At 30.6% G+C, this 17,756-nt stretch overlaps 1 pseudogene; it reads right to left on the reverse strand.

The window, feature by feature from the left end:
- Nucleotides 1-6,892: 6,892 nt before the first annotated feature.
- On the reverse strand, nucleotides 6,893-8,733 carry LOC112527748 (annotated as a pseudogene).
- Nucleotides 8,734-17,756: the final 9,023 nt, after the last annotated feature.

Consider the following 17,756-nt stretch of genomic DNA (forward strand, 5'->3'; position numbering starts at 1 on the left):
ACCGGGTAAATTATTGTATACTATGTCGTTTTGGTGGACTAAAATCTTATCCGATAGGTACATAATAGTGTTAAATTTTATCCGTAAGCACTTACCGGGTAAATGTTTGATAACGGCTCCTAAAAATTTCTTATTACCACTACCACACCATAATAAGTTAACAAACACTTTAAATAAGCAATCCCAAACACCCCTTATGATCTATCTAAATGATAAAGTGGGTTATCATGATTTCTTTGTATATTATTCATTTTTATCTTTATATTTTAGGGTAAACTACAATTGACCCTGTAATTTATCGAGAGTAGTTTTTTTGGTCCCTATAATTTTGAAAGTACAAGATAGCCTTGTGGTTTATAAAAACGTTAGGATTTGATCCATTTCTTTAATGGTCGTTATTTTTTTTGTTAAAGGAATGGTATTTTCTTACTTCTATCGAATTGTTTGTCTTTTACCCTATCAAAATCGATTTTATGATTTTGGTAAATGTGGTTTTTGATTGGATAAATGACTAAAAAATCGATGAAAGACGAAAATGTTCCTTATTTAACAAAATTTTGAAATTGTATAGACAAAAAGATAGTGTTATTTATGACAAATTTGTAGTTTAATCTATATTTTATTTATTCCTCAAAGAGTACTAGTAGAAAAAAACTCGATCATTCGCACGGCCCATTGATAAGCCTAAGCCTAAGCCTAGCCAAACCTACCCAATTGACCAAGCCCACTTGTGGGTCTTGATTGAACTGCTTGATAAATAAAAGAGAGAGATTGCATTTACATATCTAGTAAATATAAATCTTTGTTTTTGGGTTGCTAACAACTTTTGTTTTTCTATAAAAATTCTTATCAATTTATTAGAAGTTAAAATGATTTAACTTCTTTAAAAACTTCTTATAAGCTGTTTATCCAAACACTTAAAAGTCCATGTTACCGATGTCACATCGAAATAAGTCAATCAATTGTTTTTATAAGCAATCCCAAACACCCCCTAAGTTCCAACATAACTTTGAAATCCTTGTTTCAGGAAATCTTGTTTGTTTTAGGAGCAAAATGGATTTGATGCAAATGAAAATAACCATGGTCGTGTTTGGTTTATGGGATTCCAATAGAATAGAAAGGAATAAGAATGATCAATTATTTTGACCAATTTCCATTCTTGCATTTGGTTTCCATGTTAAAAAATATTCAATTCTATCAAAATCCTTGAAATCCATAAATGACTGATTTCATCGATTATTCCTTCACTTACAAGTAGGTACTAGATTCCATTCCGTGTCTAAACTTTCAAAAGACAAAATCACCCTTCAAATTTTTCAAAACCCTAGTCGCTCTCTCATCTCTTGATTGCTCTTCTCAGGTATTTCTAAAAGCGTGTCAATATTCGTTGTTGTTAGCTTTAATCTTGAATGTTTCCGGCAAGAAAGAATCTTAAAACATTATTGTAAGCTCGATTTTTTTAGTTTCAGATTTGGTAATTATATTTATATTAATACATATATGTATGTACCCTATAGTTTTGATCAATTTAGCTGACATGGTGAACAAGGAAGCCATCAAAATATTCATTGGCTTGTCTTAGAATTAATACCCAAATAAGTTAACGAGATAGAGAATGACACACACACACGTACACACGTACGCACACACACACAATTTTTTTTGCTGAGCTTTTTAGGGAAAATTGTATGAAAAAGTAACGTAATTTAACTTGATTCCTATTTTAGGTAACGTACTTTCAAATCTTCTATTTTGGTATCTAAGATGTAAAATTTTAAATATATAATTACTTGGGTAACTGGTTAAACATGTTGAAGCATTAACCTGTTAGATTAAGATATCCATGTCAGCAAATAACACTGAGTTGGATACCACATCACTCGGCACATCAACATGGTAACCGGTTAATGCTTCAATTATTACCCGGATACTTAAGTGTTTAAAACTTTACATCTTAGGTAACAAATTAGAAGTTTTGAAAATACGCCACCCGAAATATGAATCAAGTTAAAATACGTTACTTTTTAATTTAATTTGCCCATCTTTTTAATACAAAACACATATTTTGATTATAAAAAACAAGCATAATTTTAGAATAAGTCAACAGAATGCGTCATTTAAAATGAGAATTCAAATTTCTACGTTAATGTTGTCTCAAATATAAAAAAAACTATACTTAATCTTAATAAAGCATTTTGGCCATTTATCATCATTATTGTTGAAATCAGAAGTATGGCAACCAAATAGATTGATTCGGTCTTATTTGACAGATTTCATTCCAATTCTTGTCAACCAAATCCATATATGCGGTCAAGCCTAGTAATTAAATTTCATTTGAGTTCATTCATATTTCATTTTCTTTGACGGATTCCGATTCTTCCAAAAACATTTCCACAAACCACACACCCGTATCATTCCTTGAAAACTAGAGTCCACCTATTTGCTATGATTTCCAAAACTTTACCCCAATATTGCGATAAAACTTTGACGAAGGATGATACAATTTGACGCCCCAATTATGAGAGGCACCTACAAATTAAGTTATGTCTACCTCCCTTGTTAAAACTCAACTTGTTTTGTGATGATGATGAGGAATTTCCGTTAGCCATGACTCCTCTCATGCAAATGGTGTTCCACCTGCTATAAACTGTCAAAAGATAATCGTGTTTCTTACAAGAAACAAACCCTAGGCTCAATTATGATTAAGTTAGCGCGAACCTGTACATATTGTTTCCATTGTATATATTAAACATGGAGTCAGAAGAGGGGAAGAAGAAGATGTGGCCTATGGCGGAGAGAGAAGAGGAGGGGGGCATAGATAATGGGAGACTCGACAATAAAATTGGTTTTATAGGACGCATAAAATGTAGAAGTATCTTAAAAACATATTTTATAGGATCAAACCAAAAAAATGTTACAAGAGGTTTATAAGACGCTTTTAGGCGTTTCAACAAATTTTTTAGGATATTTTAAATAAAAAATATCATATTAACTATTTTATACGAGACCATTTGAAAAAATGTTCTATAAAAAATGAGTATATAGGACATTTATCAAAAGTGATATGTAAAATAGTTTAATAGGACACTTTATTTTAAAAATGTCTTAAGAAACTTGTTAAAACGTCTAAAAGTGACTTATAAATCTATTGTAACACTTTAGATATGACATTTTATAGTTTGGTCCTATAAACCTAGGTTCTATAAAGTCTTCTATTAAGATGCTTAAACAATCTAGTACACATCATATAAAGTCATTTTTGCTGTAATGAGAGGACACAAAAACGATGCGAGGTGGGACTTGGGAGCAAAATTGGGGAAAATATCCATTCCCCAATTTGGAACGGGATGTTTATTTCATTACTTAATAGAGGTTAATGATTAAATGAGACCAACCATAACTTATTAATCATTCCATTCTCATGATTCTCTAAATAAACCAAATACCATCAATGATTATCATTTTCATTTCTCACCTTCTATCATCCCCAACCAAATTCCTCCTAAAGTTATATTAAAAATAGGGTCTTGATCTGTCAATATATTGGATGGACATGGATGTGGAATCATTCATATATATATATATATATATATATATATATATATATATTCATATTGATACATATTTAAATGGTTACAATTAATCTCTCAAATAATAATAAAGTATGTTATCGTAGATATAAAGCAGACATTGTTTCTTTTGTACATCGAGGATGAGCAGATAGCGACCATTCTCTTTAGATATCATATCCTAAGGGCCCCATGAATGCAAATTAAGAAGCTGACACATCACTTAATAACGTTTGAATTATTTTTTCAAAAGCAGTGAAAGAAATAAGTCAAATTGACAAGACACAAGTTGTTGAGAACTTAAGTTATTCAAATATTATCATAAGGCAATAATTCACAAGATTCCCCTTCAAACTAATACTCCTTTCTTGAGAGGTGAGTTTCTGCACCACAAACAAATTTACACCGAACCCACAATAATAATGTTTTCAAAGAGAAATGGACAAGAAAGGGGCCATCATGGAAGACTTTGTGCACGTACAGGCTAGCAAGCTGTGGGAAATCAATCGAGAGACGTATTATGAAACCATGTTCGTCACATGTTGATACATCGGATGATGTATCTGTAGTGAAGTTGAATATCTACAGAAGTTGTATAATTAATGATCTAAAAAGCGGACTTACATTTTAAGATAGATTACAAGAAGATCGTTTTTCTCAACCAACATAGATTAGCTATTGAAAGCATCTTGTAACCGAAAGTTGGTCGCAAATGTAAAATGCATAGGCAATAAATGCGGTGCTCACGTACGACAAGGCTCGGGTACCTTTGACATGTCGTTTTCTGTAACGAAGTTAAGAGCTAATGGACAAGATGGTTAAAGTGTAGGGTTTTTTTTTTTGCAATATCACTATTTTTGCAACTGATATATGGTAGGAAACTAGATTTGTGCTATGTATGTTGTTGGAAAAAAGAGTTGATACAAAAAAAGTTTAACGTATCTTCTGAAATTCTTGACGTCCACGCCCATTCCACGGAAGCAACAAAAAATATTCTTGAATTTAGGATATCCGATATGCTTTTGGATTATTTGGATTTAGTATGTATGATATTTTTAGATCTAAGGATCAACAATATATGGAGAAAAACATTTAAGTGGTTTAGTTTGGTAGCTCACTGAGAGTTTTGAATCACAAAAGCCTCTCCTTTCATATTTGGGTGTCAAGACTTTATCATTGTTATTGTTCAAAGATTGCAACCTTATTATTGGGACTTGTGATTTAAACCAAACAAGTTGGATCAAGGCTTGGTTTTGTGTTCTTTGCGTGCCTTGTCCACAAGATGTCTTTTTTTTTTTTTTTGGTCGCTACACACACCAAACCTTACCAAGATGACGATCATAACAAATTAAAAATGCAACAAGAGAAAATCCAACTTCTACTTCGTCAACTACTTACATTAACAATATATATGCCGTATATATAAGGGATTACACTTCAAATTCAAAAGTGAAATGGTGACGATGATTTCGGTATATAAATGGTAATTAAGGGAAGATGAAAGTTGTTCCAAGAAGAAATAGGTTACACATAGTTTGGTTCAACTAGAAATGTACGAATGATCTAAACCCAACATATTCATTTGCTTAGTGCCATGTGTATGTTTGCTGTAAATGAAAAAAATGTGTAGAGACACAAAGCACCAAAACCCAAGAGTACTTTTGAAACTCAAAAACGTTACAACCATTTGGTTGCCTCACCATTTGCATTCTATGTACGTATCATTGGTGTCAATTATTGCTTCTTAATTTACTATAACCAATAATATTTGATCTCCATATATCTGCTCTATCAAAATCAACAAATATATTTTTTCATCCATTGCATATATGTTTCTCTTAACTAGTCCTTTCATGTTTGAACTTGTTTTCAAAATAACACATAAGCACAAATGCAGGAAGAGCCACCAAGATTCAAGTGATGTTTCTTGATTTTTGTTCATGTGTACAAAACTTTTAATATGTTGGTGAATTATTGTCGATGAAAACATTTGTTTTAGAATGCAAGACTTTCTATTTTATTTTATTCAGTTTTTAAATACTTTTCACTACTATACGATCTTAAGAAAATATATTATTATATTATTGAATGAAAAATTAATCTTTTCTGTAACTTCTACAAGGAACTTTGGTGACAAAAGGTGACCCATACATCTTAACAAATATTGGCCTTAAAAAAATTCACGTTCACAAACATACAATTATTTTTGGCATGCACCAATATTATATATATTGTGATCGTTTGTAAAATAAATTTTCCTGCATAATTTTACATCACCTCTTTTTGGCAATGGTAAAACAAAACATAGCCGTACTCATAGAAGAATATATTTCTTGTCATGCTATTTTATTTGTTACATCGATCATAATTATAATCAAGTTTAATTTATTGATTCGTACATTCTTCATTGTCTTTGTTGAAAGCTAGCCAATTTGCTTGGACACATGCCAAAACAAACGTTACAACTAATTAAAATAATTATTGGCACTTGTACAATTAAATTAAAGAGTAAAATAGGTTAAAAAAACTTCAAATTGTTAAGGAGAGAGATATTAATTTAAGGGACTAGTTGACTAAAATAACAAATCTTTCTAAAAAAATTCACCTTTTAGCTATTTTATCAAACGAATTTCCATTTTAACCAGAATTTACGCAAATGGACTACATAACTCGATTTTCAGATTAATTTTTTTGGCATAATTTGTATAAAGAATTTTTTTAATCTGAAAATAGGCTCTATACAAAATGAAAATAAGTTCTAAAAGAGAATAAAAAACGAAAGTCTTCGAGGAGATTGACTATTTCAGTTAATTTCCCTTATTTTAATTGTTTTCATCAATTATGAGGTTGAATGGGTCATAGTTTCTTATAAAGTTTTTATGAAATGTATTGAAATGATTGATTTTTAAAATATTTTAATAGTATATAATTAATGATAGAATTGTTAAGATAAAACTACTGAGTTAGATGTAATATTTATAAAAAATTTAATATAGTGATTGGAGTCTAGAGATGCTCTAAGATCACATCAATAGAAGTGTTAGCTAAATAAACTTTTATAGGCAGGTTAATACTCGAATATGTAAAAATAGATGTTTGATTTTAACACACATATATAGGAGAAATTCATAAGGAGGGTTTATTAATTAGTCTGACCAATCATTAATAATCGAGAGGGCATGGATGCAATAAAAGCCAACGCAGCACATATTCTAAATATAGACACTCACGGATGATACGATTAAAAACAATAAAAATGCATGGTGTAAATTGTAAAATACATCGTTCGTACCAAGCATCTATAATATAAACAAAGTTATATTATGCACAAAGAACTGGTATATGTTGCATACAAGCCGAAAAGGTTCCACCAAATTAAAAGATTAAAAGCCCAAAACTGGATTGTCCTCGAAGACAACCACATCTATCGCACTTTCATTTACACTAATAAATACATTACATCATCTCCAAACTTTCTGGGATTTCAAACTTGAACATGTTGCTGCAGTGACTTCCTCTCTCATCCTCAGAGCTGCTGCTATTGATGAACGTTGATGATGAATTTACATGTGTAGTGCTAGTGCTTGACATGGGTATGGATAAAATGGAATCATAGTTGAAATTCTGGCTTGTGGGGATTTTGTTTCCAATATTTGATGGCTGGAAACTCAAGCTTTCTGATGCTTGTGTCATAAATTGGGGACTATAACTTGGTTACTTGGGAGTGCTACAGAATTATCAGTTAAGCATGAAGGTATCAAATTTTCTTGGCTACTTTGGTAATTCATGTTTTCCAAGAGTTCGGTTAAGTATTGCCCATCTTTTGCACCCATGAGGTTTGAATTATTCGAAAGTGGAGTGCTTGGAAGACTTGAAGGCGTGGAAGCGCAATTTCGAATTTGTTGATTAGGGTTTTGGATCACACCGGTTATGGGGTTATTAAAGTATAACTGTTGGTTTCCTTGATTTGACGATGACGAAGCTAAAAGAGTGGCAAGCTTTAGAACGTCAGGATTCACAAGGGTTCGGAGGTTAAGAAGGTTTGAGAGATTGAACTGAGCTGAGTTAAGAAGGTTTGAGAGATTGAACTGAGCTGAGTTGAGCATGGATGATAGGTCCATGAGGTCGGGACGGGGAGCATGAGTCACTGGATCAATTCCATTCTGTAGCAACTTTTTTCGGATGTTTGTGTTCCAATAGTTCTTGATTTCATTGTCGGTTCTTCCAGGTAGGTGAGTAGCAATTGCTGACCACCTATATTAAGCCAAATTAAGATAAGCATAGATTAAACCAATAGGAGTTGAAAAATAATTACTTGGACTAGCACTTAACTCTTTCTGTTATTGAATTAAAATAAGTAAAAAACATACTGGGGAAGAGAAATGTAATTGAGATATGATCAAGGATTGGACAGGAAAGAAATGAGAATCACAAAATATTTCTTTTGTATAGCATCCAATTAGTCAATACTTGCTCTGATCCACCCATTTTAAAATATTATCCGATCCAAATTGGTTGACACTTGACAAAATTTAATGCATAGTCTTGCATAAATCGTTGAGTAGGAAATATATATACTTATTCCCAAGAATGCTATGTTGTTGGATGATGGTTTCTTCTTCTTCAAATGAGAATCTTCCTCTCTTGATATCAGGCCTTAGGTAGTTTGTCCAACGAAGGCGACAGCTTTTTCCACATCGTTGAAGCCCTATTATAATAAGAGGTTACTAGGTTATTAAAACAATTCCAAAATTCAAAAACGAAACATCGATCAAAAAGAAAAAAAGAAAACTCCTCCTTTAATTTCAGTGCGAAAAGGGTTCACACACTGATGAACACACTTAATTACCAGCGTTTTTGGGAAGGGTTCGCCAATTGCCAGGTCCATGCATTTGGATGTATTGTTTGAGTTTGAGATCTTCTTCTTGTGTCCATGGCCCTTTCTTGAGACCAGTTTTATCACTAGAAGGTGATCTTCCCATAATCTGTTGCTGTCTGTCAATCGATTCTTAGCTGATCCTAAAAGATACTGATTGAGTTTAAAGGGCAGGGGAGATCTAGATGATCAGATGACACGATCGAGGGAAAGATGGAGATTAAGCTTTTTGGTTTTGCAAGAAAAAGTGAAAGTGGTCGGTCCAAAAGAGAAGACGATTACTTCCATATATATATATAGATGAGAAAAACTATGTTGCACTTATAGATGTGGAAAACATATCATTTGGCGCCCTCAGTGTTCTATCTCTTTTCGTGGTGGTGTTTTTTCTTTTGTATCGAGGGAGTGGAAAGTTGAAAAGAGGCAAAAAAGGAAAATGATAAGCAGAAAGGGATGTAACCATGTGTAGTTAAAGATGACTGGATAGTTTGGACAAGTGTCGAGTCATAGACGGGATTGACTTTTTTATGTTTGACCTTTTAAAAAAGAAAAAAGAAAAAGAAAAAGAAAAAGATGGTGGGTAGGGTTGTTCGATCCTCTACCAGTTGTGAGAAAATGCTTCTGAAGGTTTCTTCTTCTTTCTTCTTACACGGAAACCTTGGGATATCATTTTTGATCCGAATGTTTTTCTTTGTTTCAAGTGAGAGATCCCAAAAGTCCTCGGTTTACGTCGGCATTTTCATCACCATTGCTCCAGTTATACAACATCATCCCATTATAATTAATAAACTAATATATATATATATATATATATATATATATGTTACAAGGATTAAATGTAAATGACGTCTCTCTTTTGGATACAAAATGACCAACGAACAAAGGGAAGCACAGTGGCATTAGAGAAGTTTTGAGCACTTGATAAACCTTGATTGATCAATAACCAAGAAATATGATCACAAATTGGAAGAGGCAACAACCGAAGAAACAAACTCCTCATGAATTTCATTCTCTCGTTTTACTAGATTCTAAATGAAATTTATCTAGTCCTAAAGTTTTCATCTAATATATGTTAGATTATTTTTCTACAAAAAAAATAATGTTCTTTAATTTGTTATGGAAATAAAATATACGACTCTTATTTTAAACCAAGAAAATTAAGTAAACTTATAGTTTGATTATTATATATGCCCCTATCAAGAAACTAGGACCAAAAAAGCTCTATAATTAATGGAAAAAACTTACAACTTTAAAATCATGTAATTGTTATAATTTTTTTAATGAATTATATGACAAATGTTTACCTTTGATAGTATTAATTTACCCATATTATATTTTCTAATTAAAGATAGACCTGAATAATGAAAACTTATTTTAAAGTTGATTTTTATGACGAATTATTACTAAAATATGCGTGAGGAACGTGTGACCAAGGCTCACAATGGTAGGTCGTTGCGGGAAGCCATACAATCTTATTATCCTATGGCATTCATTCATAACTATATTAGTTTCTTATATTAGCATTGTTTTCTTTCAAGTTCTTGTTTTTTTTTTTTTTTTACAAAACCTCAATCAAGCTTTATTATGACAAAAACCTCAATCAAGATTTTTCATAACTTTTTCAAAATTTTCGGGATTTCACTATCTTAAATTTTTATCACTTATATTTTTATCTATAAAAAATAATATATTAAAATTTATACAAATACATATTTATTTAGATTGTGAAAATATTATTACTTTATTTATGTGTTTATTCTACATAATTTTTTTTAAATATATCAATATATATTAAGAAAATATTTTTTTAAATATACAACATAAATATATATAAATTTCTTATTATAAAAATTAGTTTATCAAAAAATCCCTAGATTTCGTATAAAAGTATATACAACAAAAATCAAATAAAGCTAATTTAAAAGTATGTATAATAAAAATTAAAATTGGACAACCAAGAAATTCATAAAAGTTGTATAAAAATATGAACAATGGGAACTAAAAAAAAAAAGTTTAGTTAAAAAGTATGTACAATAGAAAAATAAACATTAGGTAATTAAGAAATCCATAAAAAATGTATAAAATTATGTACAACAAAATTTGTTGCAAGCGTCGTTAAATACATAACAAGGTTTAGATTTATAAACCTAACTTAAACCAAATATAGAAGTGTCAGGTGTCGATCTTCTTAGGGAGTCAATGCGGTTAAGAAAACAATTTGTGTTAAAACTGAATGGACGAGTGTCACTTATATGCACTGTTCAATTGAATTAGTTTAAACTCAAAGATTAAGACTCAAAATCAAAAGCTACATCTAACTTTGGAAAGAAATTGCATTAAAGCTAAGAAACAAATAAATAGAAAATCTTTTTATTTCTTTATAGAAAAATTAAAAATAACGAAATTTAAAAAATGAGTTCTAACGATGAGAGAAAATCAAGGCCAACCGTCAGTTAATAACCAAGTGTTTTACGAAATTGATTAATTTCCATACAATGTTCAGTGCCGATCCAACTCCCAACATGATTCGTGCCTATCCAAACCAACCGTCCTCCCACCTACACGATTGTGTTTAGTACGGTCGAGGGATACCAATGGACTATTCAAGTTATTCTAATCAATTACTAAAACACGTTCGATGTAAACACATAAATATATCTGACAAAACCTGTCATATTCTATCCCAAACAACATATTTATATTTTTTATGCAAATTAAAACTGATCTACAACTAAAAAATAAAACAAAACTATCACATATGGATTTTCATATTGGATCAACCTTGAAAGGAATTAGCCTTGCATTATTGTGCCATAAAATTTGATGTTTTCTTCCCGTTTCTTCATTGTTCCAGCAACAATATACAAAAGCACAAAAGGAAGCAAGAACACAATTGGAATAACAAAAGAATACCCAACAGTAACCTCTACTACGTATGAGAAACTTTGATCAAGTCCGGAGAATGAATTCCAAACTCAAAATTGTTTGAATCAAACAAGTACAAGACTAAAAACTAATCGAAGAACCTAATGGAATGCGCTTTGTTCCTACCCCAAAACCTCTTGATTCGATGTTGGCTAGCAGTTGGTGTTTCTAATCGATCCCCACAAAAATTGTAACTCTTTCTTTCCCCTTTGTCTTTCTCTACGTCCGGCTCCTCAATGCCATTCCCCCAAGCTTTTTTTTGTTTAGCACAACCACGTTATTTCTTTTATTCCGTTTTTTCTTAAACCCGACCTTTCTCCCATTTAACCTTGCAACTTGTCGTTTTTGTCATATTTTCATGCCAACATTTGTTAATATGAGAACATTTAAAAATCGAATAAAGTTAATCAAATCCAATGATTAAAGTGTAATTATGCATGTTTTTATCAATTAAAATATATACAAATAATGACGTTATCAAATTTTAAATAAAAAGTTAATTTTAAAGTATGTACAATAATAAATAAAATTTGGGTTATCAAGAAATCCATAAAAATTGTATAAATTTGAGACATTATTAAATACATAAAATATAATTACTTTAATTATGTATTTATTTTACATTATTTATTTATTAATTTTATTTAATATAATTACTTTAACTAAATTATTAAATAAAACTGATTAACTACGAAACTTTTATAAGATTCTATATAGAACTGATTAAATATGAAAAAACCTCTAAAAGATAGGTTATACCGTTACGACTTATGACGAAAAAGCTCTCAATAAAAACCTCTTATTATGTGAAAAACCTCTTAAAAAATAGATTATAGATGCTATAGGCATGAAGAAAACTAATCTTCTAGAAAGTATTAGAAGATGATACAAACATAATTCGTGATGACAAAGTGTACTTCATATTGAATTTGAGAGCATTATCTTGCTAAAGTTGTTGTCGCCTGAAAAGTATGTACTCATCTCAAGCTTAGAGCATCTTCAATGTATTATCCATATATAACTTTTTACTGTTTAAATAGTCTTTAAAGAAAGGTTATTTTCATTAAAGAGAATGAATTATTAATGAGTATTTTTTCAAAAACTTGTTCCATAGATTTATAACAATTTTCATTTCACCCTCTTAAATTTCCATTTTATCCCATCTTTTAATAATTCATTTTAAATTTTAGTACATTTTTAATTAATTAATTAAATATCTATAACAAAACAAAATATTATATAATAAATACATTATTAAAAAATTCTCGTCAAAGATATCAAAATGACAACAATATCGAATACTTAAAAACATAAAAATCACATAATCTATTAGGCTTGTGGTAGGTTCTGAATATAAAAACTTGACCATCGGAGATGCTAGAGTTTGGATCACATTTAGACCCTAGCTAGGTGGTCCGGGGTTAATTAGGCTTGTGGTAGGTTCTTAATATAGTTAGGTTTCACCTATCTTAACCCAACCCAACCCAACCCAACCCAACCCAAACATTAATAAAATAACTACGTATTTGAAAAAGTAGTTACTAACTACAATATCAAAATAACTAACTTTAGATCATTACTAATTAAAAAAAGTAGTTAATCAAGTAACTTATAAACAAACATGAGGAATGCAAATGGATCAAGCAACATTGATGTTGCTTTTTCTTGGAGCAGAAGGTTAGCAGGTGAGAGAGTAACACAATTCAAAGTGGTCTTTGAAATTTATGTTCATCAACCATCTTCCGACAATCATCATGCCTGTTGAATAAATTTTAAAACCAAGGTCAACCTACTATAGATGAACCTACTATGAAGACGAAATTGAGTAATCTATCTTTCGGAAAGCCTCGTTTATTCAATTCAAACGACCAAGTTGAATAGAATAGATGCTTTAATAGTCTTACATCTTGCTTGCCTTACATGTTTACGCTATTAATTAATTAAATTTTTTCGTAACTTCTTTTCTAGAAAAAACTATATATATATATATATATATATATATATATATATCAAATGACTTAAGCATATATGTATACCTCTGAATTAACACAACCAAATGGGAAAAGAACCCAGGTACCGAAACATATAGCGGAAGAGGACTCTTATCAAATAGGCTCGTACGATTGTGAGTTATCTAGCAAATTAGCGCATTGATGGTTGGACACGATTTGTTTGCATTCATTTGAGATTTTCTGAATTTTTAAGAAATAAAATGTCATGTACTAGCTTTGCTTGATGTATTATTTTGGTGAAGCTCATACCTAACATACGGGTATATTCATGTGAACAATTTTTAACATGTTATTCGTGTATCTTTTATATTATTCATGAAAAAGAAGTAAATTATATATACCCCTCTTTAGATTATTGTTAAGATCTAATTAATATAATTTAATCATTAGTCTAAAACTATTATTAATATCATGTTCCCTTGTTTGCTCTTACTAAGACAACTATAAATATCACAATATTATTATTTGCAAGGTAGTTAATTAAACATGCTAGGACGGATATATATATATATATATATATATATATATATATACTAAAATATACCTTAAAATATAGAAGCAGATGTATAAATGAAATAGAATACTACATTCGATAAATAATATATAGTTTAGTAAAATAGTGTTCATATCACAAAATCCGAATTCAATTTCGATTTAGCCATCGTTAATTACGTGCTAGAAACTTATTCCAAGTATGTGTCCATGGTGACATGATACGTGGAAATATCTATTCAAGTACGTGTATGCACGGTGACATCAAAACTATATATATATACCTTGGTCTTGGTGAAATAGGATTGTTTTAGCACCACATATATAATATAAACGAAATAAATTTTCCCTTTCACACTAAATAAATATTCCATAAATTTTTATATGATAATTGTGAAACTTTTATTCTTGTTCGGCATACCATGATTTTAAAAAGGGATGGAGTTATGATTTTTGATTAAGATGTTGCTATTAATTATATTTATGTAAATAAAAACAAATATATAAAGATATCATGTCGATGAAGTTATATATCAAAAAATAGATGTATTTAACTACTTTATAAAGTGAAACACTAATTATTGTATGTTCATTAATGACCTTAACGAGTTTTCATTTTCTAAACTATATCAATAATATATTCTTTGTTAATTAATGTTAATAAAAATATTATTTTGAATATAAATAAGCAAGTCATGAATGTAAGCACCAACTTAAATACAAATAATTATACATACATCTTATAGCGCTAGATCTTATCATTGTGTTTACTACATTTGGCCTTGACTGGCGTTGAAATACATGTTACTAGTTAGTCCAATACTTTGGTGAGTTAAAGTTTTCATGGTAATGATAACGATGTTTTCATGGTAATGATAACGATGATTTCATTGACATAAGACAAAGAATCCAATGATATTCTCCTTAAACCATGTAAGTCGAGCTTGTTTGAGTTGTAAAATCATTTGTAATCGCATGCGTACGATGTCGTAGCATACAGGTCAAACATGAGGAGACAAGGGAATAAGCGCAAATTTACTCGTGACATCAACTAGTTGCGCATAGGATTAATGCTAGAAATCAAATAACTCAATTAATCACTTAAGCTACGCTAAACATTACGAAAGTCAAAACTTGATTAACAACTAAAACAAGATTAATCGAATGACAATCTAATTAGCACAAGCAACTCAATTTGAGAAAAAACATTAAATTCTACGCTAAGCTATCTAAATTGGTGAATACCAGTTTGGACCTTTCAAAGTGGGTCTCTCAAATTCAAATGTTACTTTTCCCCCTCTTCCAATGCGACAAAAAACTTTCTTAATAAAAACCAATTATTTCCATATCGGTTTATTTTAAAAAAAGAAATATTAAGCACGACAATACATGTTATAGTCAAAACATCTATTTTAATGATGTGATAAAAATCATCAATAAGTTAACCAAAGTTAAAACCAAATTTCCACTTAAATCTCAACTATTAAATTCAACAATTACCGATTTGTTATTATTTAACATCCCCCAACTTTCTATAGTCGGCTAATCAAACAACCATTTTAATTATCGAGAAACCGTTTACTTAAAACTTGATACAAATCAAGTCCTTACCAATATTCACCTTAAACTATGAATCAATCAAACATAAATTAATGAAAGATAATATTAAACTAATAAACATGATCAAACAAAAAGTAGTCTATGAGGAAAACAATTTAAACAAGAGTAAGGGTCTGTTTGACTCATGTTGAGGAATGAAAATGAAAATGACAGGAAATGAATTTTCATTCCCCTTAGTTTAATCAAGAATGCAATTTTGGGCTTTTATAGAAATGAACTCATTATACTATAAAAAACCAAAAAGTTTTTTTATTTTCATTCTCATTGATTACTGTTTAATATCTCTAACCAAACACTCCCCAAATGTAGATTATCAAAGATATTAAATCAACAATAAAACCAAATCTAGCAAACATGAAATCTAACCCAAATTTGAGGAAAAAAACAAGGCAATGAATCTAGATTAACAATTTCAGAGAATGAACATGACCAAAACCAAAGAAAAAGTAAAGATCATGAAATTACTTAAAGAATCTAGATCTATGGAACAAATGGTTGCAAAAAACTAAAATCAAACAAAGTCTAAGCTAGAAACACAAGAATCAAGAAATAAAGCAAAGTATAAAAGGGAGAAAGAGATACAATTACTCTCTAATGCGTAGATTTATTTCCAAAATCGAGTTCAATTCATGACTATAGCTGCAAATCCAAAGTATGTATCTCCAAAATAAGCTAAAAAGCGACTCTAATGGATAAAGGAAAACCTAATATTAATGTACAATGAAGGCTTCATCCCTATAATACAACACCAAAACCTTGAATATCTAGGCTCAAATGACCGAAATAACCCTAGCTAAAAACAGATTTTTGGGCCTACGGTGCCATTCAAGGGGGCATACCGAAAAGGCTAAAATGGACATGCAGCTCCGCTCACGGGTGCGTGTTGAGATAACCCTAGCTAAAACTAGATTTTAGGTCCCAATTGCAAAATTGTCAAAATCCAAAATTTCTCTTGCTCGCGACCAAGCAACTTAATCATTTGCCTACGCTAGCAACTTCCAACTCCTTTTCTTCATCTTTTTTGCTTCCTACACCACTTGCACCTCCTTTCTTGTTCTCTTTCTCAAGTACACACACACACACCTGAACACTAGAAAGACTCGCAAAAACATGAATATACCAACAAAAAAGTAATAGGCATTGAAAAGAGAAAAAGGTAAAAAAAAATTGCATGAGACACGCTAGGATCGGACACGAAAACGATGGAATTTATGCTATATAACGAAAACAAACGTTCGAAATAAAGCTTAAGCATAAGTACCATGTGAAAACTTGAATAAATGTTCTAAAATATGAATGTCTGATGCGCACTGATTATTTAGTGCTTAAAAACTTATTTCTTCATTTATAGATAGGTCATTTTTTTTTATTATCTCAATCTTGAATCATTTTCTTTACTTATTTTCCATTTATCTCTTTTATGGAGCTAGAGTTAATGATTTACTTATTTTACTCTATGAAATGTTAATTTGACGCTTTTGACAAGTTGTGACTTGTTTGTGTTATGTCTCATGTTGCGGCATTGGCACAACATTGAACTAGAAGACATTGTACCTTGAAAAACATAATTGGAAGCTTCATTCAAAAAAATTGGTTGGACATTATCTTAACCTAATAGCACTCAAAAGTCTTTTAATTTTTGACTTGGTTGTATCTTATAAACTTTAATTTTGGTGCGGAAAATAAGGTATATTTAAGTAAATAAAAGACTTTTAAGTAAGCCTGAGGTGGCCTAGGCCCGAGCAAACCTGGTCAGGGTGATGGTTGATGATGGCGAGGAGTGGGCTGCCTGGAATTTCGATCGTAGTCACCTGGATTGAAGGTTGGCCTGTTGGGTATGGGTATGGGCAAAGAAGGGGGGGGGGGGGGGGGGGAATGGCCTCCATCCATCCCAGGCAGATTCAATAGAAGTCAAGGAGGGAGTTGCCATGCATCACGTCCTCTACTGGAATGAGAATATTGTCCACCTCATCCTCCTCAACCTAATCGTTCCCTACGTCCGTATGTGTGTTTCAGAAACATTGTGTAGCATCTCAGAATCACATTTTTATATAAACATATATTTTCATATATCAAGAAATATAATTTATATAATTGGTCTCACTATTCATAAAAACTACATTATAAAATAGTTACTAAATTTTTTCCACAAAATTCTTATACCAAACTTGTATACGTAACAAGTATTCAAATACAACAGATGACATGTTATCCTAACATCCCATGCAGACAATTATAACTCTTCACATTTTTCATTTTTTT

Source organism: Cynara cardunculus, assembly GCF_001531365.2.
Source record: "Cynara cardunculus var. scolymus isolate 2C chromosome LG 15, CcrdV1, whole genome shotgun sequence".
NCBI lineage: Eukaryota > Viridiplantae > Streptophyta > Magnoliopsida > Asterales > Asteraceae > Cynara > Cynara cardunculus.